Source organism: Eptatretus burgeri, chromosome 13, assembly GCF_056783735.1.
Source record: "Eptatretus burgeri isolate ZD-2024b chromosome 13, Ebu_testis_v1, whole genome shotgun sequence".
Taxonomy (NCBI): domain Eukaryota; kingdom Metazoa; phylum Chordata; class Myxini; order Myxiniformes; family Myxinidae; genus Eptatretus; species Eptatretus burgeri.
In genome coordinates, this window is record NC_140973.1 from 40,478,618 (window position 1) to 40,486,112 (window position 7,495).

A 7,495-nucleotide genomic window follows, 5' to 3' on the forward strand; every position below is an offset into this window, starting at 1 on the left:
GCCATGTGTGTGTTGTGTGTTGTTATGTCTGGCTTTCTTATTGGGACTACGGTGTAGTAATTGGTCTTTATTTTGATTGTCTATCATCTATTCTCCAACATTGTTCCCTTGGTCACTCAGTGCTCTAACTCTCCCCCCAGTATGCAGTAATCCCCTCCTGGTTAAACTTCCAAAATTCAGGCTGACTGCACACCTCAACTTTTATTCCTTGCTTTTCCTGTCGATCGAACCACCTTCCAGAGACTGTTCTATCTCGCTCTTCGCTTGTACTTGCTGATTTCAGTGTTTCTTCTCTCCCTCCCATTCCCTCTGTATCATTCTCCCTTTATATCTTTTATCTACCCATCCCTCCCTTCTACCTCCACCCCACCTCCATCTCTCCATCTCTCCCCCCCACTGGGTCAAAGTCAAAGTTTATCTTTATCTCCCCCTCTCTCTTTTATATCTTTCCTTTTTATCTCTTTCTTTGTCTTATTTGTTTATCCCCTGATGGTTGTGCTTAATTATTATTCCCATGATGAGAGCAAAGAGGATGACCTCATATCCCACTGTTGATTTAACCTTGCTCTTGAATGAGCCTCCCTCTTATAGAGAAAATGCCATTTGGACCAACATGCTTGCATTTTATCCATATCCCAGCACTCTCACTGATTGCTGAGGTAGTGCTATTCTTGTGGACACGATTGACCCTCAATTGCCACTCCTCAAATGTCGAGAGTATATCACACTCACTTTTTTTTTTTTTAACATTGCTGAATTATGCTTCCGATCAATGAATGGACTTGTTGGCAGCCTAAAATACCATACTGGTACTTGTCGCAACATCACAATGAAGAGAGGTTGTAATGTCGAAGTGTGGTGCTGGACTCGGAAGATGCAATGAAAAGCTTATCTCTGTTTTTTCCATTCTTGTTAGTCTGCCTATTTTGTGTTCCCATATGAGCAGTTGGCTGGTGATTGAGTCTTTAACACCCTCTATTGAATCCTGGCAGGTTTGCTAAGTTGTCCGTTTCCTCCGGGTTTCTTTCTTCAATGCCGTGTATTTTACAAGCTTGTCTGCTGTTTCGGTTTGCCTGTTGGTTTTTCTCATCTGAGCACATAGCTCCTGCACGATGTTCACCTTGTAGGTTAAAATACCATGTGACATGTTCATTTTACATTGTCTCCTAATTTTATTTTTCATGTACAATGTCAAGACTCATATTGGAGCTAATACACAGAACGTATAACAAGGGGAGCAGGAGACGGGAGAGGGAAGCACAAAAGAGTGGGGAATAAACACATGGTGGGAATAGGCGGGGTACATGGGGTAAACAAGATGGACACTACAGCGATTTTCAGGAAGGATAGCATGGAATTTGAAGGAGGTAGGTTTGGGGTGGATTAACAGGGGTAGAAAAGATCATGGTTTTGCATGGGGGAAGATTAGAGATGGTGGTGAACAGATATTTTGAAGATCTGGAGGGAAGAGTGGGATTGAAGAGTGTGTGGGAGTTTGTTTCAAAGGTGGGGAAAAAGAGGAATGAAAGGATGAAGGTGGCAGTGATTCTTGATTTTGGTAGTTTAACCAGAAAGGGGTTGCTGGTGGACCTTGAGCGCCCTGCGGAAATATGGGTGGGACAGATAGCAGACAGAGCAGGGGGGGGGGGTGAGGTCAGAAAGGAGACTGTAGAAGACAGAAAGACCACCGACCTGCCTTTGGTGAGAGTGAGACCCCCATCGTGGTTGATACCAAAGACTCAGCCTCATCGTGGTTGATACCAATAATCTTAAATGCCTTGATTTCCACAGCGTGAAGCCGAGAAAGGTGAGATGCAGGAGCACCAGCCCAGAGGGAAGGGCAGTACTCTATCTATCAGGCTATGGATGAAAGTTTTGTACCTGGTCAGTAGCTCAGGTGTGCCAAGGAAGGACTTTGCATGATGGAGGATACCTAATTGGAGGCTTGCTTGGAGATGTGGCTTTTCCAGGAAATGTCATTGCAGATGGTGAAGCCCAAATATTTGAATGAAAGGAATTCTTCAAGAGGATTGTTGAGATGAGATGGGTGGGAGGGGGTGTGGGGGGGGGGTCCGGATGGTCCTTTTGGAGAGACGTGGTGAGTATGTGAGATTTGTCAGGATTGAAAGACATGTTCCACGTGTTGGACCAGCTTGTGATTTTATCCAGATCTGCAGAGAGTGAAGAGGGTGCTGCTTGCCGATCTGTGGGATGACAGATGGTACGGCAGAGGGTGGAGTCAGCAGCAAAGAGAAAAAGAGGATTTTCCAGAGAGTCGGAGAGATCATTGATGAAAACCAGAAAAACCATGGGGCCCACAACACTCCTTGAGGAACTCCATACTGGACAGGAAGAGGGGGTGAGAGAATTCCATTAAGGGCCACATGTCAGCTGCAACAGGAGAGGAAGTCTGTGAGCCAAGAGTGGAGATTGCCTTGGGTACCATCAGAAGAGAGTTTGGTGAGCAGGGCAGGGTGCCAGACTGTATTGAAATCATGCAATATGTCTCGGGAGATGGCTCTGAACTCATGGCTACCATTGAGAACTTCCATCCATTGTTACTAATTTGTGCAAAAGTACTGTCTTGATGTCTTTTTATTTGTAAATGTTTACAAGCTCCTCAATCAGTCTGAAATGTTTTATCAAAAATATTTGATTGTACATGAAGGGGTATATAATTGATCAGAAATGGTCATGTGAGTATTCTTTACATATTTGTTGACCATCTTCATTTGTGGAAATATGACTGTTTACATTGTGAAGGTTAATGTGTTAAATTTTAGTTAGAGAACTTGTCTATTATTAGTACATTATTTTTCGGGTAATGATGGGGAGATTTCTCGAAACTGACAGCAAGAATGAACCAGAAGTCTATTTTCAGAGCTGTGGAAAGAGAAGAGGGAAGATGAAGGGATAAGTGGGATTGAGGAAGAGATGCTATTATCGGATTGAACTGTTGGCAGAGCATGTGCAACAGGTGGTACCAAGTTTGAGAAAACAAAATTAAGAGAGTGGGGGGGGGTGGTATAAGACCAGTTGATAGATGACTGAGTGACTGGCGATGTTCAATCCTGTGCAAAGAATTGACACCATGGAACTCAGCCACATTTGAATATATGTCAATAATCTTGCAAAGACTCGGTTTCTATTGTTTTGATATGAAACAGATTTGTTGCTGCGACACTTGTTTTAACCGAGGATGAATCTTTGATTGCAGGATAACTCAACATTCAATGTTTATTGGGATTGGTAGACTAAAATTTGTAGATTTATGCAGTAACAATCTACATTCTGTGGAATTATTTGAGATTTGAGATTTCCCATTTCTCATTGATTTTTTTTATTTTTTTATTTTTTTTGATTTTTATTGTTGTTGAACTTTTCATGATCAGAATTTTAAGGTGTTTGCAGCAGATCACTCACCATTATGAGAAGTTGCTCTGGAGAGGTGGAAATGTCAGCCAATGGCTCGTATACATACTCTGGTGAACTGAAGCGTTAATTGTGAATGATGACTATTCAAAGAAATGGTCCTGGGAAATTTCCTTACAAGACCCTGGTAAAGACAGTACACATTCAGGAAGGGTTGGTAGTGTTAAAACTGAAGAAGGCAAACCGTGAAGAGCCAGTCAGAAATGTTCAAAGCAGACAGCTTACTAAACACGACGTAAATATATCCAGATAAACTTTTAACCAACTCATTAACCTTGCCTCTTGCCAAAAGGACCGGGGAGACCATGATATCGTATTGCATCTGTGTCTGTGTCCGCATGCAGATCAACTTTAATATTCGCACCCCGGAGTGTAAAAATGGGTTTTTCTTTTTCAAATACTATATGAGGTTTGCTTCATTGTAAAATGCTCTGACTTGTTGTCGATTGTATTCCTCTCAAGCTGATTGTCTTTGTAATCTGGAGACAGAATCAATCCGACATCATTCTTGTTAACAATTCAGCATGATTGCCTTTTGTTGCAAATAACCTTTTTCTGGATAGCTTTAGTCATTCCCAAAGGGAAAGGAGAGTGTGGATCTGTGTGGTGTGTTGTGGTGTATGTTGTTGTTGGTACCCAGATATACTCTAATATAGATCATTCTTGTTCTCAGATCTCCTGTAATCTATATACCATGGCAAGACTGTGCATTGTTAAGTGCCCAGTAATGTTTGCTATTGTTTTTATAGTTGCTCATCGATATACTGTACAGGTGATAAAAACATTTTTTTCAACATGTCAAAGGATGTAGAGATGATATGCCAAAAATAATGTAAACAAGGTAAGGATGGTCACAAGATATTATCATGTGAAACCATCTCTACATCTTTCTTTGAATGATGGTTGTTGCCTGTCCATCCATTTGCAATGATAGTACATGTTGATTGTTTTCATTTATGCATTTAATCAGTGATATATTAAACAGTTGACATCCCACTAATGTACATATCTGTTCTGAAGAAGCTAGTCTATTTGCGATTGGAAAGGAGACAAACTGAGGACCTCAATAAACCACTACAGTCAGTTTTGGAGGCACAAAGGGAGGTCACGGAAGTCCTCGAAAGCCTGAAGCATGAGCTTTTTTTTGTCGACCTCAGATGAAGAGGATTTGTGTTTTCAATGAAGAAGAAAAATACAATTTATCTTGTGTTATTGTAATTTAGCTTTAATCCCCAACCCCTCCCCATCCCATGCCCCTCCCTCTGCCCACCCCCTTTGCCCCACCTGCCTCAGGCACAACATATTCTTTTCCTTGTGTTTGTGAATGCCATGTGTACATGTCACAATACACTTTCACTGCTTCTTTGGTATGGATTCAATTGATTGCTTTTTAGGTCATCTATACCGAGATGACCTAATAAAGCCGGACCAAATGTCTGTCCGTCAACAATTTTTCTTTCCGATCTTGATGAAACTTAGTATGTGGGTAGAGGTCGATGAGTGTTGCACAACGATATAACTTTTGTCTGGGTCCGGGTTCAAGGTCAGGGTCAAGGTCACAGAAGTTATAAAAATCGCCATTTTCAAAACCTATGTATCTCGTCTGCCATTCTATAAGATATTCGGCAACTGTTTATTGATTATGATAGTAAAAAAATATTATCTTGTATCTAACCGAACAGAACGAGGAACAAGAGAGACAGTGGAATAAAAAACTGAAAGAGTATGAATTTGAAACTTAACGACAAAAGGAAAAAAATAGGTTGGAATACAAGGAGAAGTTGAAGGAGCAAGGAATGAAGCAGGAAGGAGAAATCAGGAGATTGAAGGACACAAGGAGATTGGAGAGGGAAGAACGAGAGAAACAATGGAATACAAAACAAAAGGAACATGAAGCCGAGGTTGACCAATTGAAAGAAAAGGCGAGGCTGTAGTGCGAGGAGATAGACAAAGAACAGCGAATGAAACACAAAATGGAGATGAACCAAATGAAGAAAACCATGAAACTGGATAAGGAAAGACAGGAGAGGAAACAAGGAAGAGTAATGAGACAGCAGCAAATGAAACACAAAAAGGAGATTAACCAAATGAAGCAAACCATGAAACTGGATAAGGAAAGACAGGAGAGGAAACAAGGAAGAGTAATGAGACAGCAGCAAATGAAACACAAAAAGGAGATTAACCAAATGAAGCAAACCATGAAACTGGAGAAGGAAGGACAGGAGAGGAAACAAGGAAGAGTAATGAGACAGCAGCAAATGAAACACAAAAAGGAGCGTAACCAAATGAAGCAAACCATGAAACTGGAGAAGGAAGGACAGGAGAGGAAACGAGGAAGAGTAGTGAGAGAACAGCGAATGAAACACAGGAAGGAAATGAGCCAATTGAAAGAAACAATGAGATTGGAAAACAAAGAGCAGGAGGAACAGTGGGAGAGAAAACAACAACTATATGAGTGTGAAATTGAACAACTAAAACGGAGAGCGAGATTGGAGTCAACGGAGATTGAGGAGCTCCGGAGGGAGAACGAACAGCTAATGGGGCTCAGAGAGAAAGAACGACTCAGATGCGAAGGAAAAAGGAACCAGGAAGAGACAGAAATAAGGAACAAGGAGAGAAAATGTATAGAGACACGGGAAACAAGAGACGAGGTGAAAGGAATTGCGAGGGAGAGAAAAGAAACAATTAAGACGGAAAGCAAGGATGAGGTACGCGGAGATCGTGAAAGAGCAAGGAGTGAAACACAGGGAAGGACGGGAGCGACTTGAGGAGTAAGCAAGGTTGACCTACATAAAGATAATGGAAAGACGCCAGAAAGAAGCAGAGACCAATAGACACGAGGGGACAACAGAAACTAATAAATGTACAGAGACATGGGAGATGGGAACGATAGAGGGAAGACTACACGATGAAGACGGGGTTAGAGACGCACACACACACACACACACAGAGGTAGTGGACAATGAGGGTGAGCTCGCGGAGCGTGTAGGGACCCAGTGCGAGCAGCTGGATGTCCTTCTCCAGGAACGAGGGGAGGGAGTATGCCCCCTTGAGGCGAGTCACGACCAGGTGGGTTCGGTCGTGCTTTGCGAGGTTGAGCGGACGGGTGCTGTGGACAGGTGCACGGAAAGCTTGGGGGGTATAGAGGCCCCGGAGACCCTTGTGGGTACACGAATCCCCAGTGTGGTTGTCCCGGTGTGTGTGGTGCAAGGTGTGAGTGCGCCCCCGTGTGTGGAAGCGACCCCGTGTGTGAGTGGTGTGGTGGTAAGTGTGCCAGAATGCGTGCTTCCCAGCACGCCGTGTGTGGATGAGGCACCGCGGGCGAGTGCCCCCGCGTGTGTGAGTGGTGTGGTTTGTGTGAGGGAAATGGCACGAGTGAGTGGAAGACCGCGAGTGAGTGGAGCCATGTGTGCGAGGGAGGTGGCATGCGTGAGTGAACGGCCGAGTGCAAGGGAGACCGTGTGTGTGAGAGAGCGGTCTGTGAGGGAGATGTCGGTCGGCATGTGTGAACATGCAGCCGCGTCTCCCGATGTGAATTTAATGGAATGGTGTATGAGCGTCGTGACACGCGGGAGTGCGTGTGTTGAATGGAGATGACGACGGCGACATGTGAGGGACAAAAGCCGAGTAGCGGCTGTAGATGTTTCGGGGACCGTGCCGGGTTCACCCAGCAGCGAGCGCGAGGTCCGTGCTGTGCAACGCACGAGGCTCCCACGTGCTCACTTGCGAGAGTGAAGTCCCGGTCCGGAAATGCACGCGGTGGATTTGCCGATCCCGCGGACGGACAAAGTTTAGGCAGGATTACGGATTTGGACTGGATGGGTTCTCCACGCGGGCGTGTGTGTTAAGCTCCAACGGGCAAAGCACATGTGTTCGCGTGGGGAACCCCTCGAGACGTGGGGCTTGTTTTTTTTTTATGCGCACGGTGACGTCATAGCTGCCCGCGGGGTTGGAATCCAGCAGGAGGGGTATCCCTGCCGGATGGTACCATCCAACGAGGGACGAGGTACACGTGCAGCTGCATGACGTCACGGGCTGGTGCAAAGTGCACGAGCTGTGAGTT

At 44.4% G+C, this 7,495-nt stretch overlaps 1 protein-coding gene across 16 annotated transcripts in view; it reads left to right on the forward strand.

Moving 5' to 3' along the window:
• Nucleotides 1-7,495, forward strand: part of LOC147014280 (R3H domain-containing protein 1-like) — a 234,179-nt gene that overhangs the window by 43,183 nt on the left and 183,501 nt on the right. The window contains exon 1 of one of the 16 annotated variants that reach the window (XM_085852142.1): nucleotides 2,439-2,460. The exons of the other annotated variants lie outside the window; for them this stretch is intronic. The gene's annotated coding sequence lies outside the window, so the exon portion shown is untranslated. Of the gene's footprint in view, nucleotides 1-2,438; nucleotides 2,461-7,495 lie in introns of those variants that run through there. 16 annotated transcript variants of the gene reach the window in all.